General features: G+C 28.6%; 1 protein-coding gene across 2 annotated transcripts in view; it reads right to left on the minus strand.

The window, feature by feature from the left end:
* The window catches only part of LOC136987428 (uncharacterized), a 54,900-nt gene that overhangs the window by 1,644 nt on the left and 26,129 nt on the right, over nucleotides 1-27,127 (minus strand). The window contains exon 1 of one of the 2 annotated variants that reach the window (XM_067285164.1): nucleotides 8,670-8,687. The exons of the other annotated variant lie outside the window; for it this stretch is intronic. The gene's annotated coding sequence lies outside the window, so the exon portion shown is untranslated. Of the gene's footprint in view, nucleotides 1-8,669; nucleotides 8,688-27,127 lie in introns of those variants that run through there. 2 annotated transcript variants of the gene reach the window in all.

Raw genomic sequence — 27,127 nt, forward strand, 5'->3', positions numbered from 1 at the left:
ATGAAGTCATTTACAATTAAAATATTCTACATTAACACATGCAAAAGCTACTTAGCTGCAGAAAAACAAAAATAAAAATAAAAAGCAACCTACCAGTATTTTCATAAGTATAAAATCATAAACTAGAAAATCAACATTGTGGAATTCATTTACAATTAAAAAATAAGTTATATGAAAACTGTACAAGTAAAAGCTGCGCAGTTTTTGGAAAAAAAATTTTACAGACAAAATACCCAATAACCAGTATTTGCAATTTGGAAAATTCATTAGCCTATGGAAGATCACAATTTCACATATATGACACAAATTAATTTTTAAGCCACTATTTTGGGCAAAAGTTATGTTTTATATGCCATAAAATACTGTATATAAAGAACACATAATTTAAATCTCCTTACACAATTTTACAATCAAGAAAAATTTAAATTTTATTTATTTATGAACTGAGATAAATACATCTTAATAATAATGTTTCAGTTATTTTGGTTAAACTTAATTTATGGATTTAAAAATCTTCATGAATATTATTTTTATTATATATTTATAATACTAAAGATGAAACAATCTGGAATGAATAAAAGTATATAGACTAATAGTAAAAAACAAAAAATAAAATATAAGATAAGCAACCAGAAAAGTCAGAAATTATGATTCTGTTGAATGATAATACACTTGTATATAAAATTATCTCAAGATAATTTTTACTTAAAAAAAAATATTAAAACTTTATAGATGCTAAAATATTTATTTATAAACATCTATTGAGATATTTATAGAAGAATAAAATATATTAGAATTATTTTTCACTACAATCAAAATACAGAAATATTAATTTTGACTAGATAAATATTTGGTAACAAAATTAACTTATATATATTTATAATCTTGATTATAAAAATTAATTTTTTAAAATTACAGGACCAAGAAAATTTATTTATTAACATTGTAGAATAATTTTATTGATTTATAAACAAAAGTAATAATGATATATCAATTAAATTTAATATATATTAAATTTTTATATTAAAGCATCTTTAGATATTTTAATCTAATTTAAAACAAATATTTTTTGTAAACTTATATATTTAATAACAAAAATTCTTTTACTTAATTTTTAGTTATTTTTACTAGAAAATTAAATAAGTATTTATTACAATATTAAATAGTTGAAAGATGTAAGAAGCAGCAATCAGGGAACAGATTGAACTGTTGACATTTAGGATTCCAGTCCAATCCTTGATGATTGATAATCAATTTAAAGAATTTGACTTAATGACCAATAGGAACAAGATTATATGCCACATCACATGCTTCTGTTACTAAGAAATGATTCTAATTTTTTCTTGTTGGTTTTTAATCTATTTGGAAAGCAATCTATTTAGAATTTAGGGAAATTTTTTTTGAATCAAAGGTACAATAAAACTTAACAAATGACTTTTTAAAATTTTTTTTCATTAAATTTTCATTATTAAAATCAATTTTACTTCACAAGCATAATTAACAATATAATATATATTAAAAAGTGATAAAAATTTTAATTATATAAAATTTGTGAAAAAAATAAATGGTGAAAAACATCATTCCACAAATTTAAACTGCTGATTTTAAAGAATTCCAATCAAAGACAAGCCGACGAAGCACATAGTTCATGGACATATCATATAATCAGACTTGTCCAAAGGTCTGTACAAAAACATTTTTTTTTTCAATGCAAGAGGTGAAGAGTTCAATTTTTGTTAAAATAGTTGACCAATGCAGATGAAAGCCAATAAAGGATAAGGTCAGAAATTTTGTAATCTGTCTGGGTGGTAAGGTCAAATACAGGTTAAGAATGATGTAAGAATAATTATGATTTAGAAAAGTTATCATAACAGATTTTTAAAAAATTACTACTTTTCTTATTAAATCATAAAGTTAGAAATAACACAGATAAAAGATAATTAAACAAAAAATTTAAATTACAGAAAGCTTTGTAGTTTTAAGTCTATTGTTATTAATTAAGTTATTATTTTATTACAAAAACTATATTAAATGAATGACAGGATAATGCTAAATTTGAATATTAATTAAATTAATATTTTTAATTTCTTGGAAAATAAATTGATGTTATAAGGCTGGTCTTGTGTCTAAGATGGTGTAATAAGTCTAGGAATAAAGAAGCCATCATAGTGCCACAAGTATATAATATTTTTAAATTTCAAACATACATTTTATATAATTTCCTCATATTGTACTAGTACACAAAAAAGTTACATATAAATATATAATTTTTTTTATTAAAAGTAGCTAGTTTCTAATAGTGTTTTAGAAGAAATAGTATTATTACAAATATTTCATTTATGTATAATTACAATTTATTCATAAATGATATTATTACATTCAAATTATTAATAACCATTAACTTATTTCTATAGAGAATTTATCCAATAACTGTTAACTAATGATTTATATATTTATATGTATTGATAACTTTATCAAATTTTTGGAAAAAATAAAATAACATTATATATTTCAAATTGATATAGTAATAAAATAAATAGCAATAATTACAAAAAAGTAATTTATAAAGTTTTTTACTACAGAAATGTATTAATACTATTCCCATTCTCTAATTGACAGAACAGTAGATAAGGAAGTGTATATGAAATCAAACACAAAACAGAATTGTTTATAACTTGAGTGTTAACAGACTATTTAGTTCCCCTTTTAAATTACTGACGTCATGAAAATTCCCACGCTTTAATAAGGCCATTTAATATAAATATATAATTTTAATATCATCCTTTCATTCATTATTAACTAACTCTAGTATTTTATTTACTACTGGTGTAGTAATAAAAATATATCAACTAATTTATTTCATTCTTACAATAGATTTTATTATTGCTCAAGATGTTTTTGTCATTAAAATAATCTATAAAAACTTGTTTAAACGATTTTAATAATAACAATACTTATATGCCATTTTCATAAATATATTTTCATTTATTCTACAACTAACTTCTACAGAGAAGTTCTGTTGCTAGTTCAGAGTATGAAAGAAATAACTCAGAAGTTATTTCTTTCATACTCCATGGAAACTGCAAGGAGATATTTCTTCACTCTCTGAAGTTGCTGTTGTTTAGAATACGAATTTTCAATGATCTTTAAATACCTATTATAAAATATGGATTTGTTTATTCTATTAAACATAGTTCATATTCTATTCTTGATAATATTAAAAGAAATTTATTCTGCATAATAAATATTTACTGTTTGTGAGATTTTATAACATATTTCTAAATGAAGCCTACATTACTACAGGAGACATTAGTTAAAATTTTTATTAAAAAATCATTAATGTAGTGTACAATGCGATATGATAATTATTAAATAATGAAATTATTTTAATGTATTAATTTACAATTCAACACAATAAATTTATTGTAAATTTATACAGTATGAAATTATTTTGTTACTATTAATGTTAAAGCAACCATTTAATTATTTGTAAAAAAATTACTTTAACCTTAACATTACACTATTTAATATTATATTAATAATAATAAAAAAATTAAAATGAATTATGAAATTAAAGTAATTCTTATAATCTGATTCCAATATTAAAGGAGCCAAAAGCTTTTATTTGTATGTAAATAACAGCATACTCTTATACATTTAAAAATTTTAAAAATTACAACAATCTATTCATTTTAAAATCATATAATTAATATCATTCATTCATTTAAATTTATGTATCATATAAGATATATGATAAGCTCTATTAATTTGCATATCAAATTAAGATATAAGATGACAATAAACTATAGCAATATTAGAAATAATCAGAAGCTATAAAAATTAAAAGCTGAATAATTAATTCATTCTAACAATACATGAATAAAGAGATCATATATCTTAAAATAACTATTATTTGTTAAATTAAAACAGGAATTTAATTATGTTTTTATAGAAATTAAAAGTTAAACAACAATATTAATTAAAAGGAAAAAATAATCACAAAATATCAAAGACAGGTTTTTTTTTGTTGTTAAAATTCTTATTATTATTACGGCAAAACTTTCATTTAACAGGCTAATTTGGATGCAGGGGTGTATGTTAAAGATAAAAGTCTGTTATATAATAAAGTAGGTTTTCCAAATGCGTGTGTTTTAACAAATCCAAAATTTACTAATTAGTTATTTATCTGTTTTTACTTATGCAGATACAATTTGTGTAATTAAAATTAAGTATGCATGAGAAGTTTAATGTCACAGAAAAATTTTGTTATAGTCTGTTTTGTTATTAAAAATTGTTGTTATTATTACTCTTTATGTATGGTACTTAGTCACTGTAGTTCTCAGACTGTAATAAACAAATATACAATGTAAATTGAAATAACTAAATAAACATTTTTTGGAAAATACACTTTATGAGCACTGACTCTTCAATTTGAAAAAATAAATAAACTGTTAATTTAATTAAATATAAAAAGCATTTTAAAATTAACAGGATGTTCATTTTTCACATATGACACACAGACTGGAAATTTTGTACATTAAATCAAGGTTTTACTGTATCAATTTGTAAAATCCCAAATGAGTGCTATCAGGAGGCATGGTACAATCCCTTTCAATGAATACCTCTGTAGAATTGCAATCTGCATTTCAGGACAAGTGAGTTCAAAGATGATTTTAATAATGAAATAATAATATAAATTCATAAGTTTAAGTCATTTGTAATCATTTTTAACTGTTAGTTTTTTAAATTGAAATATATTTTCTTTTTATTAAGTGTTACCCTTCAATACAGTATTTAAGCCATTCTTTTGTTATGTCACTGTGTACATAGGGTGTCCACTTAAACATCTATCCAAGGACAAAAGAGAATCTAATTTAACCAGCATACATTAGATTTGATTATGTCACCATTCTGCTGCTATCTGCAACTTACACAACATACAAAGAATGCCATACATCAATGAGTAACATGATGTTAAATGTATAGCCTGATGAATCACAACTCCTTCAGCACATTTTATGGACTTGGTTTCCCAGAATGGAGTGTAAATTATCACAATGTGTACCACTGAGCAGAGCATGCTCTAGGATGCACAAAATATATGACACCAAATGCATTTATCCTAAATGTCAGGTATGGACTGTGTGATGAGCAATTTCTTGATAGAAAATCTGAATAATTCAATTGAATAATCTATTGCTTTTAGCCCCTTAATTTTGTTTTATTTCAAGTCTACATCAATTAGATATATATATACATGAGGGCTGGTGCTGGTCCCACTAGTAAACAGGATTGAATTACAAAAAATCTTTAATAATAATTTTTTTACAATAAGGTATGGCTCTCTATGACCATATTATACTGACTGAACACTTAAGTACATTTTGGACTCAATACGTCCCTCTTCAGTCAGTGTTCTTAAAATTATACAAATCACAACCATAAATTTATACAAAATACAAAAAAATATAAAAATAAATTGTAACATTATATAAATTATGAAAATATACATTAAAGAGCTATATTAAAAATGACATGTTCACAATTGTCATGAGTGACATCTAACAATTACAATATTTTCAAGAACATCACTTTCTCTGCTTTTCTTTTCTTAGCCACCAAGAACAAAAGGTACTTTATTTGAACTAGCTGATACACACTACTCTAAACTATCCCAGCAAGTTATAAACTGGCAGCTTTCAGGGCACTTATAAAGAGAGCGTAAACACACTGCAGTAAGGTACAGGACATAATTAAAGAATTGATCACATTAAAGAACTAGCATGGCAATTCAGAGTCAACCAGAATGTGCTAAAGGCCATAATCAACAAAAGCAGAATGGGCAATAAGAAGTTAATGAATGGAGAAGAATTGAAGAATGCACAGTGATGGACTACATGACAATCCTAAGCAATCTTTACAAAGAAATAGGAGCAGCAACAAACGAAAAGATAGTTTTCAAAAATGTGAGGTCGCAGAATTGGGGATAACCAAATGTCAGGATTTATTGGATGTGGGGTGAAGGAAGTCGAATAGCTGCAGTGAAAAATAAACCCATTTATTCATGCTAAATCTTACAATCTATAGTGTTGAACTGATGGAACTGAACTGTAGAGTCGATGGCTCCAGGGCAGTCAGCCGAGATGCTTCTATAGGTGTCAGGAAGTCTGGTGACAAAGTGTTGAAAACCAGAAAAGTCCAAGGCAAGATGGTGATGTTCGGAATGAATTGTCCAACTATAGAACAATGAAGACCAGGCAGATAACTCACAGCAGGAGGCAGAGGAAAGTCTCGTCAGATACCTTCACAATGGGAGACAGAGAAAGTCCACCTTTGTCCTTGAGATCCAGGCATTTAAATTCTTTCCTTAGATCTGTAGCTTTCCAATTGGTTGGTTTCTTGTGTCCAGATAGATAACAGACCATCTTGGGCTGCAGAGAGTCAAATTCAACACTGCATTTTATTCAATCAAGGAAAATGAACTGCACTTTGAAATTGCTGCTCGTATTTAACTATTGTTTCAAATTCTTGTAAGTCTGACACACAATCTCCATGCTATATCTCCTTTTAAGGTTATTTAAAACATTTTTTTTCTTCACTAATAATTTTATTCTTTCCCAATTTTATTTAGTTTTTCTTCCAGTTTTTATGAGCGTTAAAATCAAAGCCCAATTCCTCGAATTGACAGTTTATTAAATTTTTAACACGAGCTCAAGTATCACTCAGGCCTCACAAAAGGAATCCAACAGTATACCAGATGCTATGTACGAACAAGAAAGACATAGACCAGAGCCTTATTCCTGGAATTTACAGAATACCAGTATAAGATGAAAGGCTGCAAAAAGAGCTTTACTACATCAGAGCCACAGGGAGGTCATTAAAGTTCATTAAGTAGAGATGTCCACTATTGTCAGACATTGGTGACGTACAGTACCTATTTTCAATAAAATATGCGATGAAATCATTTGGCTACTTTACATGGCATGTAAACCCATACTGAATGTTCTAAAACATCTTTTTTTCCCCAGTTGTTTATAGAAAAAAATGAAATGTCTAAATTTCATCTTTACAATCTGATAATTCCTTTCAAGAAGAAAGAAATCTACAATTTAGCTTAAAATCCCTGAATGTTTTTACAGTGGTGCCTTGTACTTTGAATTTAATTCATTTCAGGTGGCTGTTTGAACTCTGAATTATTTGAAGTCCAAAGCAATTTTTCTCTTTAGAAATAATGGGAAGTGAATTAAACCATTCCCAGACCATAAACAATACCCATTTTAAAAAACTTAAAATAGCAAATATACATAATTAAAGGTGCTAATGATAAATTAAAGCACAAAATCAATAAATAAAATATATATAAATACTGCATAATAAAATGAAAATTGCATTTACTGGTTGCACACTGCCAACTTTGGTATCTTAAACATGGCTGCCAGATCCATCACACATGTACCACTTTCATGCTTTGCAATAAATTCCTTTTTTATCTCAGCTGTCCATATTCAACCTTCCTCTTAGGTTTGGTTGCTTCCACACATTTCTTGGATGCCATGATTAATAAGTAAAGGTTATATTATGAAAGCTTTTTTGCATTTTTAACAGATGTTACTCAATATAGATATGTGAAATAATTATAACAGTTGTGAAATTTAACACATTATTGCTAATTTGAGATTGTATTCTTTGTTCAAAAGCTTATTTTATGCTTCAAGTGTATTTTTCATTGTACATGCAGTTCAAACTCTGAAGCATCATTCAAACTCCAAAGCAAATTTTTTTGTAATTTAAGATTCAAACTCAGATGTTCATAGTACATGGTACCACTGTACTGTTCACCAAAGTATCTCTAGAAATAAATCTTATCATTTCATTTTTAATTTTATCTAGATTAAAAGTCTTTTGTTTTGCAAGTGACACAACACAAACTCTAGCTTCTGAAGAGAAACTGGAAAATTTTTGTTATTTATTAAATTCTATTAGTTCCATTAAAGCAAAACAGTTTAATTATAAATAATCATTATTTACTTGAAATTTATCATAAATTTCTAACAATATTTATTGTTTTGTCATTTTTTTAAGTGAAGATGTGAAGTGAAAAGATTTAAAGATTAATTAATAATTCTCAAATTACTTTTAAATTAAGTTTACTTAAGTTTTCTGACGTCAATAATAATAGAAACAAACTCAAGATGTGTTTACTGCTTGATTAAATAAATATTTTTTGTAGAATTCTAAGAAAAATTAAGCGTCAATTGAGCAATTAATCCTAGTTATCTAATCAATATTTGTAATTATTTAAGATTTTTGAGAATATTAATTATCAATACAGTATCAATTAAACAAATGAATGTTTTACGGAGAAATGATTGTTTATATTATTTAAAAATACTTTATTAGATTAGATTACTCTTATATTTTTAAGTTTTCAATGCTAAGCTACATAATTAAAACAATAATTTATAATCATATATTTGCTTAAAAATTATTTTGTGAATAAAAAAAGTAATTTTATTAAAAATATTTATAGAGCTTCTTCATTAATAATAATGAATTATATGCATTAAAATGGAAAATTTATCAAACTATATATAGTTGTTTTATATAGGTTCAATAAAGACTTCCAAATTTTTGAAAAGTGCATGACAGCAAAATAAAAGAATACTTACATGAAACTAACAATAAAATAATCAAAATTACATTTTTTGTGATCTCAAATTTTCAAAACTTTACTTTAATACAAGAAAATTTTGATTAGAAAATGAAAATCACTATTATACAAAATCTTTGTCACATTTACATACAGTGCCCTCTAGTGATACTTTCACAGAGTTTAATGGGCATCAAATATTGTTTATAGTTTAATTTCTTATTGGTATCTCTCTTATTTGATAAGTATAGAAAAGCTGCTGATGAGTTGTTGCATCTATGGATGAACAAATAAAAAAATTTATTCCAGAATTAAACTATGGACTTATATAACATTAAGATTCTGTAAACTTGTTAGAAAGAATAAGTAGTTTAATAAGTTTCACAAATTAGTTAATTAGTTTCACATAACTAATGATGCACAAATTCAAATTATTTAACAAGTACTTTTTCTTGTTACACTCATGCTTTACAAGAACATTTAAAAAAAAAACCAAAAGAATTTGATTATATAGAACAGATTTTAAATTTTAAAAATATATTGGATTCACATGATATACAGTCCCTGGCCAAATTATTAGACGCACTACAGATTTTTCATAATTCAATGTTTCATACCCGGTTTGGTGTAGGTCTATCTTATAAATCATAATTTTGATAAACGAAACTTATTTTTTAATGTCATTGTATACCTATATTTGTTATATTTCATTACAATGTTAATATATTGGTAGGTATCAGAGCTTAGACATTGAAGTATAGCGTACAAGTACGAACGTGTTTCAGTCGCGTTCTCGCTTGCTACTGGTGTGGACGTGTTTCTGTTCACCTCTTGTATTTAGGTCATGGTATACAATTACGCAAGTGTTTGTTTTCTTCGATAGTAGTATTTTTACCAACCAGATATAATAAATTGTGATCTTTTGACATGGGGAAAAAGGGAGACCTTTCACCACGTAAAAAAGCTGAAGTCAAAGCCCTTGTTAATACAAAAATGTATTCCAACCGTGAAATTTCACGAAGCTTGAATGTGTCTGAAGCTAGCGTACGATGTATAAAGAAAAAAGTTGAATCAGATCAAGATCTGAGTTTGAAAAGAAAAAATAAATGCGGCAGAAAGCCAATTTTCAACCCAAGGTCAGAAAGATGTCTTAAGAAAATTTGCTTAGAAAACAGATTTGCTACCACTAAATCAATAAAATCTCAATTGGAAGATGCAAAAGTGAATGCTTCTGAGCGCACTGTTTGCAGAAAATTGAAAGATCTGGATTTTAAGGCTTACCGTCCAGCAAGAAAACCCAAGTTAACAGTTGCAATGAAAGCAAAGCGTTTGAAGTGGGCCAAACAGTGGCGTGATAAGGATGTAGACTTCTGGAGATCGGTAATTTAACATTAAATAGATTATTTACTATAAAATAGACAAATTAACAGTAGATACTTGATTCATAAGATATATTTTTTTTGTTTTCTCAGGTCTGTTTCAGCGATGAAAGCACATTTGAAATTTTAGCCAACAAAGCTCATTTTGTCCGTCGTCGTAGAAACGAAAAATTTCATTCTGACTGCGTCATTCAGACTGTTAAGCACCCCACGAAAGTAATGATTTGGTCTGTCATCAGTGGCAAGGGCACTGGGCACCTGTACGTAGTAAAAGGCACCTTGAGGCAAGACCAATATAAAGAAGTCTTGCAAAATCGGTTGCTGCCACAGGTTAGAGAATGGTTCCCAAATGGGGAACCATTTATTTTTATGCAAGATGGAGCTCCCTGCCACACAGCCAAGTCTGTGAAAACATATCTACAAGAGCAAAATATCCCTCTGTTGGATTGGCTGGGTAATAGTCCTGACATGAACCCCATAGAAAATGTGTGGGAGCTCATGAAGAGGGAAGTGGCCAAAGAGGTCATCACAACCAAAACGCAGCTTTTGGAAAAAATCATCCATGTGTGGAATCATCATCCACAAATACAAGAGACAGTCCAGTCTTGCATCGACAGCATGCCGTGCCAGATTGAGGCTCTCATAGCTTCCAAAAGGTGGCTCAACAAAATACTAAAATTTAAATGGCAATTTTGTATTTTTTTACTATGTTAATAAAAACAAAAATTTTCAATAAATATAACGTTTTATTCGTGTTAGCACCTATGTAATAAAGTAAACTGTACATTACAAGTTAAATTCATTGGTAATAAATATTCAAAGACCAAATTGTAGTAGCTGATAATTAAAATTTGCATAAAAACTATAGTGCGTCTAATAATTTGGCCAGGGACTGTATATATAATATATATATATATATATATATATATATATATAATTTTTTTTAATAATTAGTTTATAAAGTTTTAATTGGTATTAAATATTTAATTTTTTCTCTATGTATTTTTATAATTCCAAGCATCTGAAATTTGGACTGATGGTATACTACATGCTGTATTACAACTAATTAAAACATTTTCTGCTAGAAATACAGTAACTAAATTGAAAAGTGTAGGTATTAATTTTCACATTGTTCTAATCAACTTAAAAAAATTCAGAAACTGTTGATCTTGCTAATGCAGTACTTGACTTCTGTGCTTTTATACCACTCTTATGTTCACTGACACATTTACAAGAAATATAGTAGTGGCTCTAATGTAAAATGTGGTATCATAACTTTGCTGATGGATATGCTATGTACACACCAGATTTTTCCATTATTGCCCATATATCCCTATCATTAGAAAGATGCTTTCATAATGCTGAAGATGGAGAAACAGCTAATTTTAGCTAAACAATACATGAAATAGTCCATAAATAGTGATGCAGGCACAAACCTAGCTTCTGAATGCAAAGAGAGGAGCTTGTAAGGAGTCAAGTTTGAACATTATTTACATTTTTAGAGTTTTACAGGGTGTGTTTAGTTGTTATTATCATTTATTTTGGGGCAGTTTATTTTATTTAAAGGACAAAAACTTTACCTGTGCAAAATTCAAAAGTAATAGTAAAAGCCTTAATGTCAACATGACTGACACATTTATGAAGCCAATGTCACCAATCTCAGAATGGCATCTTAGATTAAGTGATCTCCAAGTGGAGTTAAGGAACTGTCTCTTAATCTCCTTGTTACTGATTTTAGAAAAATCAGAAATCCTTTTTTAAAAAGATTGGAATAACTATTATGAAAAAGATTATGAAGAAAAATAAATAATATTGTTAGCATGTATGTATGTAAATGAGAAAGAGCATCATGTTCAATTGTGACATCATACCCAAGACAAATAAAAACCCTAATGAAGCTGAAGACAGAGAAATGAAGCTCCTGAGAGCAAGCAAGGCAAGAAGCAAGTTCAGTCGACGAAAGGATTTCTGTAATTTTTGGTGTATTAGTTAGACAGTTTAGATCAGGGGTGGCCAACATACGGCCCGTGATTAATTTTTCAATATTAGCCACTTAACTTCCAATAACTGGTCGAATGGATGATTTGTGATATTTCTTCATTTTTAAAAAAATTCCATTGTAGAGATTTACAACGTTTGTATTCATCTGTTATAAATTTCACTATCTGAAGAACGAAAGACCCCACACTCACTGAAACTCATCTGCCATTCCGCCATGTCCGCTCTGTTTATGCTGACGTGTGACACACAACGCCGCCTGCCTGTCGACCTCTTTTTTTTTTTCTTTCGCTTGTACATTTCTTTGCATTGTAAAATGACAATGACATTGCGTACATCAGGAACTTCTGTTCGAACAAACCTGACCTGCCACCCGGGTCAGCATATTTGTATTTCACATGATTTAATTTTATTATTTCATTCAGTCCATGAAAAAATTTTTCTTTCCAATTTGGCCTGGGGGCAAAAACTGTTGGCCACCCCTGGTTTAGATCATAAGAATCTTTCTTTTGTTTGTAAGTAATCTGCTACTGATTTAAATTGTTGGTTCTTATGAAGAATTAATTATAAGTTAGATTAAGTTCCCCAATTGTTGGGATAGTTTTGTGAAAATTAGTTTTAGTTTTGTCTCTGATTTGGACTAATTATAACTTTGGTTTTTATAACTTTTGTGTGGTTTATCATCACTAATGTAAATTGTGTTTTTTTAAACACCTTTGTACATAATTCATTCATAACATTTTCAATAAATTCTGTCTATGTTGATGCATAGTGAATTATTTTTGGACTTCTGTTGCACTAAGCATTGTTTTGGCTAATTCATTTGTGTTATTTCTGCCCGTTTCTGAAGTCCAGGCCTGACAACCAACCAACCATCTTCTTTTGTTGCTCTATGTAATATTTTGTTAGGTTTAGTTTCAGGCTGATAAATGGTGCATTACAAACTTAGTTTGTGAGAGTAAGGAGTTTCTAACTTTGTTGTCTAAATAATGAACTTTGAACCAGTAAAGTCACTATTAACAAACGCACCTTTGAGGGTATGAAGATCTTGTTGTAGATCACTTGTTGCAGAATAATATAAGCAAGTTCTTTCAATATGTAAGGTTAAAGTATGGATCATACCAACAAGAATTTATTATTAGTAAATCTAGTACTGAATTAAATTTCCTAAAAATAAAATATTTGTTTAATTCAGTGTTTGTTTGCAGTCTTTCCAATGCTTGATGTCCTGAATTCAAAATATTGAGCATTAATAAGCTAAAACATCATTATCAAAAGATTTTTGTTCAGGAAAGTAATAAAAGACCTAGAACACAAGACTTTCACAATTACAGTACTTGAGATGATTCAAGTATTAAAAATAGCTAAGAACAATGTTATCCCAGCCACACTTTGTAACTGCTGGATCCATTCAAAACCTGCATATGATGATGATCTACCAGAAGATAACATTTCCCTTTCAGAATCAATTCAAAAACACAATGCTACCAATGTCTGGGATATTGATCTAGTTATTACTGATGATGAAACTATAGTAGAGTCCCACAAACTTCACTGAATGTGGACTGAGATGATAATGCGTTACCTAAAATGATGAGTTTTATGTATAGCAACAGTGCTAGTCTAAACAACAAAATTTTCATAAAGGTATTTATGTGCAAATCCACGTACATATTAATTACATACCAATACTATTTCTATTTTCTAGTTAAATTTTAATTTAAAAAAGTATTGACTGTGCAAATACATTTGCATAGTGGTGTTTTGCAATGAAATCTTGGAAAAAGGGTTATATTCTTTGTTAAGACGTGGAACTGATGCTATTTACAAGTGTAGCCAGTGAATTATGGTAACTTATTTGATTCTAGTGTTATGTTATAGAGATAAAAATGACATGACATGTATTTCCTTTTTTTTTTGGATGACATGATGGGTTTTACAGAATGTTGAGTTATCAATACTATCAATGACAATGTGATCACGTCAATTGACAAGTCTTATTAGAAACTGTAAAAAGGTATTAAGAGTTCACAAATGAACACTGATCAAGTTGATGATGATGAAACAAATGAAATTAAGATTGAAGAACCTCCCCTTCAATTAATGAAGCTTTTGTTCCAATTATCCACTTCAGTTGAAGCACATTTGTCAAACCTGGAAATTCTGCAAGTAATCTTATTGTTACATGTGTGGTTTCCTTTGAGTACATTCTCATAGGGAAACTATATTATAAAGTGTGTGCTAATAATGCTTGGAAAGATCTTACTATAAAAATCTATAAAGATTTGTCAAGTATAGTAAGTCAAATGTATTATTCTTGCATAAAAAAAAAAAAAAAAAAATATATATATATATATATATATAGTTATAATATGTAGAATTATTTGATGAATGATAAAACATGATTCAGCCACTTTATCATCAAAACGTGCATGAAAACACTGTAAATTTTGTTGTTTAAAATTTAATACATGTCAAAATTATTATTGAAAGTATTCATTATATATTTCCTTCTATTAATTGTGTGTGCAAATTTATTTTTATTTTTTACCATAAATACATATATTTTTAAATTTCTGATGTTATATTTTCATGTAAATTGATATTTCAATAAAAAGTATCTGAACAAAAAATTACTTAGGAATTGTAAATTTATAACTAATTTTCCAAAAGATGTTATGATGTAAATTTTGACTCATTTAAAATGGAAAATTATTACATCAAAATTCTTAAACCTAAAATTTAATAATCTAAAAATACAATATATTAAAATTATCTTCTTGAATTAAACAAATCAATAATCTTTAAACACCAGTAATGTGAATTTAATGAAAACTTCAAAAACGTTCGAATTCATTAAATTCATTTGTTCATTTGTTTTGAACAAATGAATAATAAATAAATAAATGAAGTTTCATTAAAAACCTGGAGCAGGCCTTGGATAAGGCTGAAAACATTCGAAGTTTTCATCAAATTCATGTTACTAGTGTTTAAAGGTTATTGATTTGTTTACAATATATTACTTTATAATAAAACTTTAAACAAATATTCAAAGTTTGTATGTAAAATATTCTTATGTAAAAACTTGTATGTAAAATATTTTCATATATACATTTATTTAATGAAAGAGTCCAAAATGCATTTTAGTTCTTCAATTGGTGTTTGCTTCTTTTTTTTTCTTACAATATCTTTTCTTGTTTTATCATCATTTTGCAATGACTAATTTTTACTTCCACTCATGGCAAGCCTATTAATAAATTGTACAATTAATTAAAAATTGATAAATGATTGATAACTGAACTTCAAGAAAAATATTAAAAACTAGTATGATTTGTTGTGAAACCATGTTGTATTGTTCTTAGAAGTGTTGAACACGAAATCGTGTTAATAACAATCACATGACTTTTTCCACCTTTATTTAGTTGATATGGTACACATTTCGGGCCTTGTGCCCCTCATCAGTTAACAGTCTTCCCCCAGTATGGCACTTGCACACGGTAAGTTTGCACATTACAAGCCTGAGAATTAAAAGGTTATAAAATTCTTGTACATTATTGACTGTTGACTGATTAGGGGCACAAGGCCCGAAACGTGTACAGTATCAAATAAAGGTGTCTACAGTATCTAAATAAAGGTGGAAAAAGCCATGTGATTGTTATTAACACGATTTTGTGTTCAACACTTCTAAAAACTAGTAATTATTAGAAATTTTGTAATTCAATTGTAAAAATAGAAATTGACAAAAAAATCAATAAAATTGTATACATGTGTAAATATGTTGACTGTACACACACACACTCACAACTGACATTTCAACATAATATCAACAATATATTTACCAATAATAATGTCACAGAATTCACTAAAAACTACTATGTTGGTATTATTACTATATTTGAAGAACACTTGAAAAATTTTAGATTAGAATCAAGTATTTTTTATTAAAGAAAATGAAATTAAAATTAAGTAAATGAAAACTTGTTAGAAAAGAAATCAAATTCTTTACCTGATTGAAAATTATTAAGCCCTCAAAGGACAATACCACTGTCTTACAAAAAGCCAAAAGACCCAGAAATTAGAAACAGTAAATTATTATTGTAAGTCTGTCTCAAATGTTAAAAAAATACTCAATCCATTATCCATTTTTTTGAAAATAAATGCAAAAATCACTTTAGATGATCATTGAATACATTCTCTTAAAGAAATTAAGGATTATTTAAGCAATGTTCCAATTTTAAGAATATATAATCCTAATAAAAATGCTTTATATTTATACTAGTAAAGTAGGAATTGGAGAAATCTTAAAACAAAGGGTGAAATGTTCTACATCGAGTAACCTGATTAGTATATAAAACAGGAAAAACTGTTTGTTTGCAGCAGCTAAAAAGTAAAGCTTATAATCGAAATGAAAAGTTTGGTGCATGATATTTTAATTTTATTTATTTTATTCTCTAAAACACCTGTAAATTGCATGTAAATAATCTAAATATATTTTAGATGATTATCCTTCTCCTTTCTTGCATCCTGTTATCCTTACAAGGATATCAGGTATCTGAAGGGGGATGGAGGAAGCGGAGTCAGTAGGAGTTACAACAATGGAGGATATAGAAGGTTTGGAGGATATGGAGGATTTGGAAGATATGCTCATGATTATTAATAATCTTTCTTCTGAATGTTTATTGTAAGTTTTTAAAAATTTAGTTAAAATTAACTTAATTTTCAATTTTTAAACTTTTAAGAATTTCTATTATACGATATACAGTAGTTTTTATTCCTTTTTCAGGAAATCTTGAAATTCATTAGAAGTCTGTACAAAAATTTATATTTTATTGTATATTATGTCTTGAGTTTTTTATTTAAATAAAATATTTTTTCCTCAAACGTTTGTTTGAAAGCTTTGTGATCATTTTAAACTAGAAACATTTTATGCTCTCATTTTTATAGATTTTACAGATTAGACAAATTTACAATAAATAAAAGTAGCTTAATATTTTAACATTAATGTATTCATTATGTGAATTTGAGTTTTTATGTAGTTAATATGTCAATTGCATGAAATTATAGTTTTCATGCAAATTCTATTGTATTTTGTCAGTTTGAAGAAATAATTACTTGAATACTCGATATCTACACCCTGTGTAGTGTTTCTTTTATTCAATTAGAATCTAATTAATTTAAGAACCTAAACTTAATATTTTATTTATTTATTTTAAGCATTTATTTAATAGTTACTTTCAAAACTTAGAAATTTAATAATTAAATAAGCTTCTAGCCCAAAATTAACTACACATTAATCAGTTAAGCTATTAGTAACAGCTATAAATTGGAAGTAAAACATATGAAATCGAGAAGGAATACAATCACTAAAAAGCTGTATCAAATTATTTAAATATAGCTTTAATTAATTTCCTTTTCTTTCGAAGACACAATGTAGTGACGTAAACTTAAAAAACACTAGGCGAATTTTTCATCCTTTTTATTCGGTTGGAACACTTTTATTACATTACGCGTTTCGGGCCGATGCCCCTCTTCAGCCAACTAAACATTAAAAAGTATTTTTTATATAAGAGATGGCTATAGACAAATATTTAAAATAAATACCCGGACAGCATACATAACTAGTTTTTAGAGATCATTACCTTCTAAATCCTGGTGGTAAGAGCTTGTATACCATTAAAAGCTGGTCCGTACCGCATTCGGGAGCATAGACAGGGTGTGAATAATCCAAGGGTACAAATCTTTATAAAATTCCATAAAAAAGTTTAGTATCAGTCTGTAGAAGTATATTGGGTTATTCTCCACAGATCGTATTTTTAAAACCATACCTGAGATTTGTCTACCGGCATGTTATCTAGGAATTCCCCTGTGTAGTGTCTAGAGCCATGCGCTGATCTCGTACTCCTCCACCTCAACTGCGGGGTACGATCTGTTTCCAATTTGCATATATCTGGTCGAGCATCAGCAGGGGAAATATTCCTTTTAAGGGGTTTTTTCTTTTCCAATAAAATTATTCGGGGGCTTGGCGGTGTTTTTTTTAGAACTCATCAGTACACGGCATGTGCCCATTGCTATTTTTTCCGCTTTTGGTTTTTTTAATATCTGTCGCTATGCAAATGACGTAACATCAGATCTTAAAACAGTTTTTTATTTTATAATATTTTTTATAGTAATTTAATCCAATTTTCATTAATTTTTATGCTTAGATTAGTATTTATACAGGTCTATTTTTATTTTTATTTTTAATGATTTCTACACTTTCTTTGAATTTCCTGTTGTATGTCTTCTTTTCTCTATGTAGAATGCTTATTTTATTATCATCGATTTTACAGTTATTTAACACACAATGGTCATGGAATACTGATTTAGTACAACAGACTAAACTCAGTATTCCATGACCATTGTGTGTTAAATAACTGTAAAATCGATGATAATAAAATAAGCATTCTACATAGAGAAAAGAAGACATACAACAGGAAATTCAAAGAAAGTGTAGAAATCATTAAAAATAAAAATAAGACCTGTATAAATACTAATCTAAGCATAAAAATTAATGAAAATTGGATTAAATTACTATAAAAAATATTATAAAATAAAAAACTGTTTTAAGATCTGATGTTACGTCATTTGCATAGCGACAGATATTAAAAAAACCAAAAGCGGAAAAAATAGCAATGGGCACATGCCGTGTACTGATGAGTTCTAAAAAAAACACCGCCAAGCCCCCGAATAATTTTATTGGAAAAGAAAAAACCCCTTAAAAGGAATATTTCCCCTGCTGATGCTCGACCAGATATATGCAAATTGGAAACAGATCGTACCCTGCAGTTGAGGTGGAGGAGTACGAGATCAGCGCATGGCTCTAGACACTACACAGGGGAATTCCTAGATAACATGCCGGTAGACAAATCTCAGGTATGGTTTTAAAAATACGATCTGTGGAGAATAACCCAATATACTTCTACAGACTGATACTAAACTTTTTTTATGGAATTTTATAAAGATTTCGTACCCTTGGATTATTCACACCCTGTCTATGCTCCCGAATGCGGTACGGACCAGCTTTTAATGGTATACAAGCTCTTACCACCAGGATTTAGAAGGTAATGATCTCTAAAAACTAGTTATGTATGCTGTCCGGGTATTTATTTTAAATATTTGTCTATAGCCATCTCTTATATAAAAAATACTTTTTAATGTTTAGTTGGCTGAAGAGGGGTATCGGCCCAAAACGCGTAATGTAATAAAAGCGTTCCAACTGAATAAAAAGGATGAAAAATTCGCCTAGTGTTTTTTAAGTTTACGTCACTACATTGTGTCTTCAAAAGAAAAGAAAATACAAAACACGGTTTCCTCAAGATAGAGCTTTAATTAAGTTAGAAATGCATTTTGGGTACGCAGCTTCTCATCAACCCATTGATGACGGGTCTACTACTATTTTATAAAAAGTTACAAAAATACCAATAAAATTATACAGTCACAGAACTGGAATGAATAGGTTTAAGTGTTTACTGAAACTAAATTAATATCAATTTGAAATTAAACACATATCAGGCAGAAATAATGAATAAGCCAACTATGATGAATTAGAAGAAAACAATCTCAACTAGGACATCACACAACTTTGTCTCATTGCCACAGAATTGAGGCAGAGCTGGAAAGAAAGAACAATCTCTGCATCTGTTAGGAATAAAAGATGCAACCTTTGTACCTGACAGATGTGGACAGGTGAATTTTGCACTTGTCACCAAAAAAGAGGCTATCCTTGTACCTGCCAGTCATACGACACACAATTCTTGCACTGGCTGGGTATAGAGAGATGATCCAAGAACAAAACAATAGCCATCAATTGCTCTATTCTTGTGTTTTGTTTGTTTTTCTGCACCTATTTTTCATTAGGTGCATGCAATGCTGTTTTTATTTTTGAATTCTAGGCCTAAATTCCATTAAGCATGTGCAGTTGCATCAAAGAGCTTGGATATTGTCACTTTAATACCTCTGTATATCAAAAATGAAGTACACTCCTATTTTTTACATTTAATGGATCTTCATTACATTTTTGGGTTACATTTTTGGGATTCCTGATTACAATTAATGGAAAATGGCAGGTTTTATTTTAATCAAAATCATCCAGCACGGTTTCAAAATACATCCAAAATCATCCCATTAAATTTTGAGAATGAACTCAAATCTATAAGCCCATGGTTGCTAGCACACCTGTGGGCTTATAGATTTGAGCAATGTTGTTTTGTCATGCATGCTTGTGCTGACCTTATATCTCGAAAAGAAAGTAAAAATTTTTATTACATTTTTGGATTCCTCACTGCAATTAACAGAAAATAACAAAGTTTAATCAAAATCGATCAAACAAATTTTGAGAGCAAACATAATTCTGTAAGCCACGTAGAAGAGGCTTCGCTAACACGCCACCTCTAATATATAAATCTTTTCTAAACCTCGAAAATAGAATGAGAACAAAAAATTATTTAGAGAATCAAAATCTAAACTACTAAAATGTGAAATTATTGATAACTTCATTTTTAAAGTGTAAGAATGAGATAAAAACTTTTCATACTTGAAAATTTGAGAAACAATCTAATGCAGGAGAGAGAAGAATTTTGGACATAAAGAGAGCCAAAAATTTTCTAACCTAACATAAAAAATTAGAGTTAATAATATCTGTAAAAACCAGATACGTGACAGTATACATTTTACATATTATATTATATTTTATTCATTTAAATATTGAATGCTGATGGGTATTTTCTTATTGGTTTATGTTAAATTTTTAAAACTTTGTATTGTATTTTCGTTCCTTTAAATAAGAAACATAGATTATAAGTTTAATCCATTATTTTATTCAAATTCTGTATCTAGCTGAGGAAGGCCTATGAACAGGTTTAAAATGTTTTTAATATATTAAACTCATTGCTGGATATCAATAAGGTGTGTTATTGTATTTTTATAAGAAGAGATATTCAAAACTTATTTCTTTGACATATGTTACAATTTTATATTAAGTCAACAAAATCAAAACCATTTATGACAATTCTCACATCTTGGATTTGCAAAAAACCTTTCAAAATAGTAGCCATTGACATCATTGGAAGGTTTTAGAGTACAATCTTTACAAAAAAAAAAAAAAAAAAAAAAAATCCATCAATGAGTTTCATAAGTTTCCTGGCAACAATATTTAAAATTGCATGTAGTGCCATCTGTTATGATATTTTAACAAAACTTTTTATACAATTAATTATTATAAAATGGCAAAAAGCTTAATTTTGAGAATAGAGATGAGTTTTATAAAAGAAAAAATACTGTCAGATATCAACAATGAGTAAAATCTTTAAGTCTGACCACACTCGTGATATGACACACAACCCCCTCTATCTCTTCACCCCTCAATCTTTAATCACCATAATTTAATAGCATCAATCTCTCTAATACAAAAACCTCCCTGAAAAATTTCAGAAATTTTTGGAGGAAGTAAAGGAAAAGGGAAAATATTGGGATGGCAGAGTAATTATGGATTTGGAGGAAAGAGTGTGGTGTGACTCAGTAGTAGTTAACATCAGGGATGGGGAGGTGTTACCAGCTGCTTGGGAGTGGGTGGTCAAGAAAGGAGAATAGCAAAAATGAGAAATTAAAAGTTTTGAATGAAAGAAGACATCTGGATGAGGACATATGGAATCTGTCTGCTTAAAGACAGAACAAAGAATTGGAAGATGTAGAAAATGTAGCAATCCTCAAACACATGTTCAAAAATTAGGAATTGCCATAAAAGAAAAGTTCCTGAAGATGAATTAGATGGGCTCAAAAGTACATGGGAGTTAAAAATCAGTGTTTTTCAGATTAGTCTCCAGAAAAGCCATTAAAGTATCTTTTTATTATAATAAAGTTATTATCAGTAAGGTAAAATCTTCAAAACTCGAGGGACCAAAAAAACACTATTTTAAATTATCCGAAGTTTTTTCAAATTGAATGTTGTTTTGTAATTCCTGAATAAAATTATGAGTTTATCTTATACAATTTCACTAGTTTGGTTATAAATGCATTAATATTATGAGTTATTACTGAGTAACTTAAGCTATTTCAAGAAAACCATCAATTGGTGTGAACTTAATGAAAATAAAACTACATCCAAAGGAAGACCTGAAAATAACATATGAAAGGAGCTTAAGTGCTTCAATAAGAATTATTTGCAAATTTCATCTAGAGGACCAGTAGCTAGTTCTATGAAGAATTTACTATCTTGAGTTTGAGATTATAAGAATCATGTGATCTGATAAAAACAATCTCTATTAATAACTAAGCTATGTATGCATTCTATCCTGAATATGCACCCATATTTAATGGACTTTGGAATTATTGAAACAATAGATTTTTGCAAAAAATGTCCAAAATAATTAAATACCAAACAGATTTCTTCCATAAAAATAAAAAATATTCCCTCTTCATTGATGTGTAAATGTCCTTGGACGGATGTCCAATAAATCAATATGTAATTGGTGGAATCAAAAACGAAACTGCCACATGGGTGTGGAAACTTTCCTTATAAACACATAATATGATGGAAGATTTCAAATTAAATGATATTTTTGCAAGTTGCTGGACTGGACAACGACTTTGAATTTCACTGTATGTATATTTCAAATTATCCAAACTAAAATATATGCAAAATCCTATTCTCTTGGCGACTTCAAATTACACAATACTTCGAATTATCCGATATTAAAATAACAATATTTCTTTTTAAATTTGTAAAAGAATACAGTTGCTCTGAATAGTTACATTGCCTTTACATCTATGTACAGTACACTGTACAATACTTTTACATCCACATTCATTCTGTCTAAATGGTCCATTCATATTGTAATACAAAAACAATAGTAATTGTATACATACATGTATTTATTGAATTTTTTCCAAATAAAGCATTTTCAGAAAACTATTTGAAAAATCAAATTTTATAACAACAAATTTTAAAAATTAATAGTTATAATTAGCATAAATGAAACATTAATGATGAGAAATATTACTAATATTAAAAAGGATTATTCATTTACTTTCATTACAGGAAATTACAAAAAGAGAAATAATAAAACTTAGTTACTCATTAATAAATTTTTCATTTATTTATAATTTGTCAAACATTATCAAACATTTTAATTTTAAAATCTTTAAAATGAAAGAAATAAAACTTTAAGATTGCAACATATTATAAGATTTAAAAAAAAAAAAAAAATGCTAATGTTTGTTATTTATTTAACTTCTTTTGCCACTTTATATATAAATAATATAAACTCTAAACACTTTCTTACATTAATTTCAAAAAGAATCTTTGAAATAAACATGAAAAACCAGAAAAATCTAAAGAATAATTAAAATGTAAACATTTCAAAAATAAAAATTCAAATATCTTATTCAGAGAAGCTAAATACAAAAACAATCCTCAACAACACAATTCAAACACAACAAATCTTTGTCCAGTAGTTAAACTTGTATAACTTGTACTCTTATGAATCTTGCTTTAAGGCATATTACTTTACAAAACTTTGCTTTTATGGCATTAATAAGTATGAATTTATTATTATTATTTAATTTATTATTATTATTATTATTATTTTCAGCATTTGTCTTATTATTATTTTCAGCATTTGTCTTGCTCTTAAGAGGTTTTTCAGGCATTTTTATTTATTTTTATTTTTGAATTTTCTTAAGCCAGTGATATTGTACACTTAATGAATGTTTGTATAAATATTTCTAGTCAGGTTGCCAAGGCAGTTAAGGCAACATCCTACCACTTCTGAGGATCTGGGGATCTTGAATCAAATCTAACCCTAGGAATGTACCATGGGTAGTCTGTCACAGAGTCTAAGTCATCTCTGTCCCTTGCCACCTATATGCTCCTTTGGGGCCTGGCCAAACTCACGACGAGCCCATTAAAAAAATGCCCTTTCAGCACTCACAGGATGGTTATAAATATGTTTTTAAGCTTTTGTAAGCACTAGTGAAAAAATTTTCACTGTAAGGCAATGTTTGCTTTATATGAAGTAGTAGTAGTTTGGAATCTAATTGCTACATTATCTTAGTATGCCTATATTGATAATCTGCTGATAAAACTGTCAAGTACTTGTAATGAGAAATTTAACATTTTTATTTGTTTAAATTGAAAAAATAAAAATAAAAATAAATTATAAAAGTAATTAAACAATTAAAAATATAAAAGTCATGAATAAATGTAAAATTAACAAATTATAAAATTTTTCCAGAGTATTTACAAAAAACATTCTTATAAATCTTATAATATAATCGAGATGGGTTGATAATAATAATAAGTGCAGAGTCCAAATGGTAAGGAGTTGAAATTTGGTACACAGTTAGGGTACACCACAAGAACACACACTATGAAGGGATTTTTGGGAATTCCCCACGCGGGGGAGAGGGAGGGTTAAGGATTACCCCGAAAAACTTGGCTTCTACCATACTAGTTTAGATGCAGTCTTTTGCTTTTTTGTGAAAAATCAAACATATTTTTAGACCCATCTAAAAATTCTCTAATTAGTCTCGGAAGAGGGGTGACCTAATTCTCGCACCCGGCGAAAACTGGCAAGATCGGCTATGATCTAACAATCTTAATCTTCGGTATCGTTACTTTTCGCACAAGCAATGCCGAGCTGATCTGCTAGTTTCTCATAAACGGTGATGAAATTTTTGGAGGGGGGAAAAAACTATTTTTCAAAACATCAATTTTCAAATTTAAATGCATTTTAAGTCGTAAAAATAGGAATTTTTACGAGTTTGTTCTTCCCCCCCCCGAAATTAAGTTTGTAAATACGAAATGTAGTTTGAGACTAAAACATTTAACGTAAAACTGAAACCATTTTCCTAATTTTCCATTTGTATCTCTACTTATACATAAAAATTATTTTAAAAATATGTTCTGGCTAGTACCAAAGGAATATTTTATGTATATTCTTAACATAATAAGCGCTGCAACATAGCATAACGAGAGGGGGAGAACTAACAAAAAGTTGTGTAAACAATTTTATTTGTATTCTTAACTCCATTTCTCCTAAAAGCGTAACGTATTTCATATTCAATTTCTATTACAGTCCATACAATTGATTTAAAGCGAAAAACCCTAGTTGCTAATTGAATAAATTATTAATATTAAATATTAAATGTTTATTCAATACACAGACAAACCTTTTAAGAAAACAACAAACAACAGCGACACCTATCTTCAAATAGAAAATAAAGCAAAAACGATCTTTTTGAAAAATTCGTAATGTTAAAATTTAAAAATTATATATATTTATCATAATATATGAATTAATTTAAAATTATTATTACTAGTCTAGCTAAATGATTTTTTAGGCAAACTAAATTTAATCTAATCTAATTATCCATAATGGGCTTACTAAAAGAGGCCGAACCCATTATGGGTTCGGTCAGGTCCACAATGGAGCGGCCGGGTGGTGAGGAACGGGGCCCGACCATATCCAGACGGACCACCCGCCGAAAAATTCCTGAAGATGTTTCGATCCATCCGATATCGATCCTGGATCCCCAGAGCGGTAGGGTGCCACCTTGACTGCTTTGCCATCCGGCCGTTTAACAAGGATCTAACAAGGTGGTTTAATGGTAGAACGCAACGCAAACTATGGGCGGTCTGCTAAGGGAAGTTTTACCTCTAGGAAGGACTTTTTCTATGGGAAACTAATCCATACACGTGAAGAAAACTCAGAGAACTCTATGCGGCCAACCCATCGATCAGGTGCAAACCCACGACCTCACCAAACTACCAGTGTCCGGTGGTTTTATTCACTCGGCTACTTTCTAACAAGAAATATTAAACAAACAGGTTAAAATTTACGATGAATTTTATAGATCTCAGCTTCTATTGAATTGTGCCTTTTTAGTTAAACTTGCTGCAATGATATACCCCTAAAGCTAGAGTACCAAGGTACTCTACCTAGAGCTATATGTAACAATGTATAAATATTGTAAAATTTCGAAAATTTATTGTATCCGAATAAGAACAGGTAGTGACGCATTTTGCATCAATCAACTTTTGGTTGGATTATTGTAAGAGATAGCAATGAAAGTATCACCAAGCGTACCACTTAATAGCAGAAAAAGAAAATTTTGCTGAACAAAAAAGTTTATTTATTTATTTTTTACTCTCCGCCCTGTGGATACTAATTTTATACTCTTACAAAGTTTACTCTAAAATACAAAACAATTTTTTACGTATGTAAAACACGTTCTTTAAAATACCGAAAGGCATTTTTCGTCGAAATAATTTTAAAAAATTACAATAAGCTATTGGTTTTAATAAATTTAATTATAATAGATTTTAACATTTTAATTTTACAACTCATTTTATAAATTTTTGTTTCTGAATTTAACGTGTCTTTTTATGTTCTGTTTATGGTAAAATAGGAAGCTACTCGCTTCACGGTGTAGCTGGGGTTTTTTTGAAAATATCTATTGGGCGTCATAATAGTTTCTTTGAGATTACGCTTTATTTTTTGGATCCTTTTTCTTCTTTTGTCCTGCAATAAATGCAAACGGCAATGACACTGCTTTTCAGATAAGTGAAGTAGTTCCGAGATGTTAGGCAAGAAAAACTTAAAAATCTTGCTTGTCGGAAAAAATGGACATCCACAAGTCCATCTTTTAAAAGGATATGTAATCATAAGACTACAAACAGATGTTTTGGAGATATTCATTATACATTAAATTACATTGCATATCAACATGACGACCGAATCGATGAAATCAGCAAAGAAACAAACATCTTTTTAGTCAGATTTCTAACAAAAAATAAAGGCTGGAGAGATAAGACTCCAATGCCCTATCATCGTATCTTGAATATAAATTTGATTTTAAAAATTTTTACGAAAAGAGATATTTCATGTTCACATTCATATATTTAATCATTCTTTTGAAGAATTTTTGCACGATTAGAGAAATAGCCAGCATCTTTTTTATCTCTTGTCATATTGCAAATCAGCTTAATTTCTGAAACACGTTTTAACGCATCTAAAAATGTTTTTGTTACGCGCTTATAGGGTAATTTGGAATAAATTAGCGG

Source organism: Centruroides vittatus, unplaced genomic scaffold, assembly GCF_030686945.1.
Source record: "Centruroides vittatus isolate TY-2023 unplaced genomic scaffold, ASM3068694v2 scaffold_2003, whole genome shotgun sequence".
NCBI lineage: Eukaryota > Metazoa > Arthropoda > Arachnida > Scorpiones > Buthidae > Centruroides > Centruroides vittatus.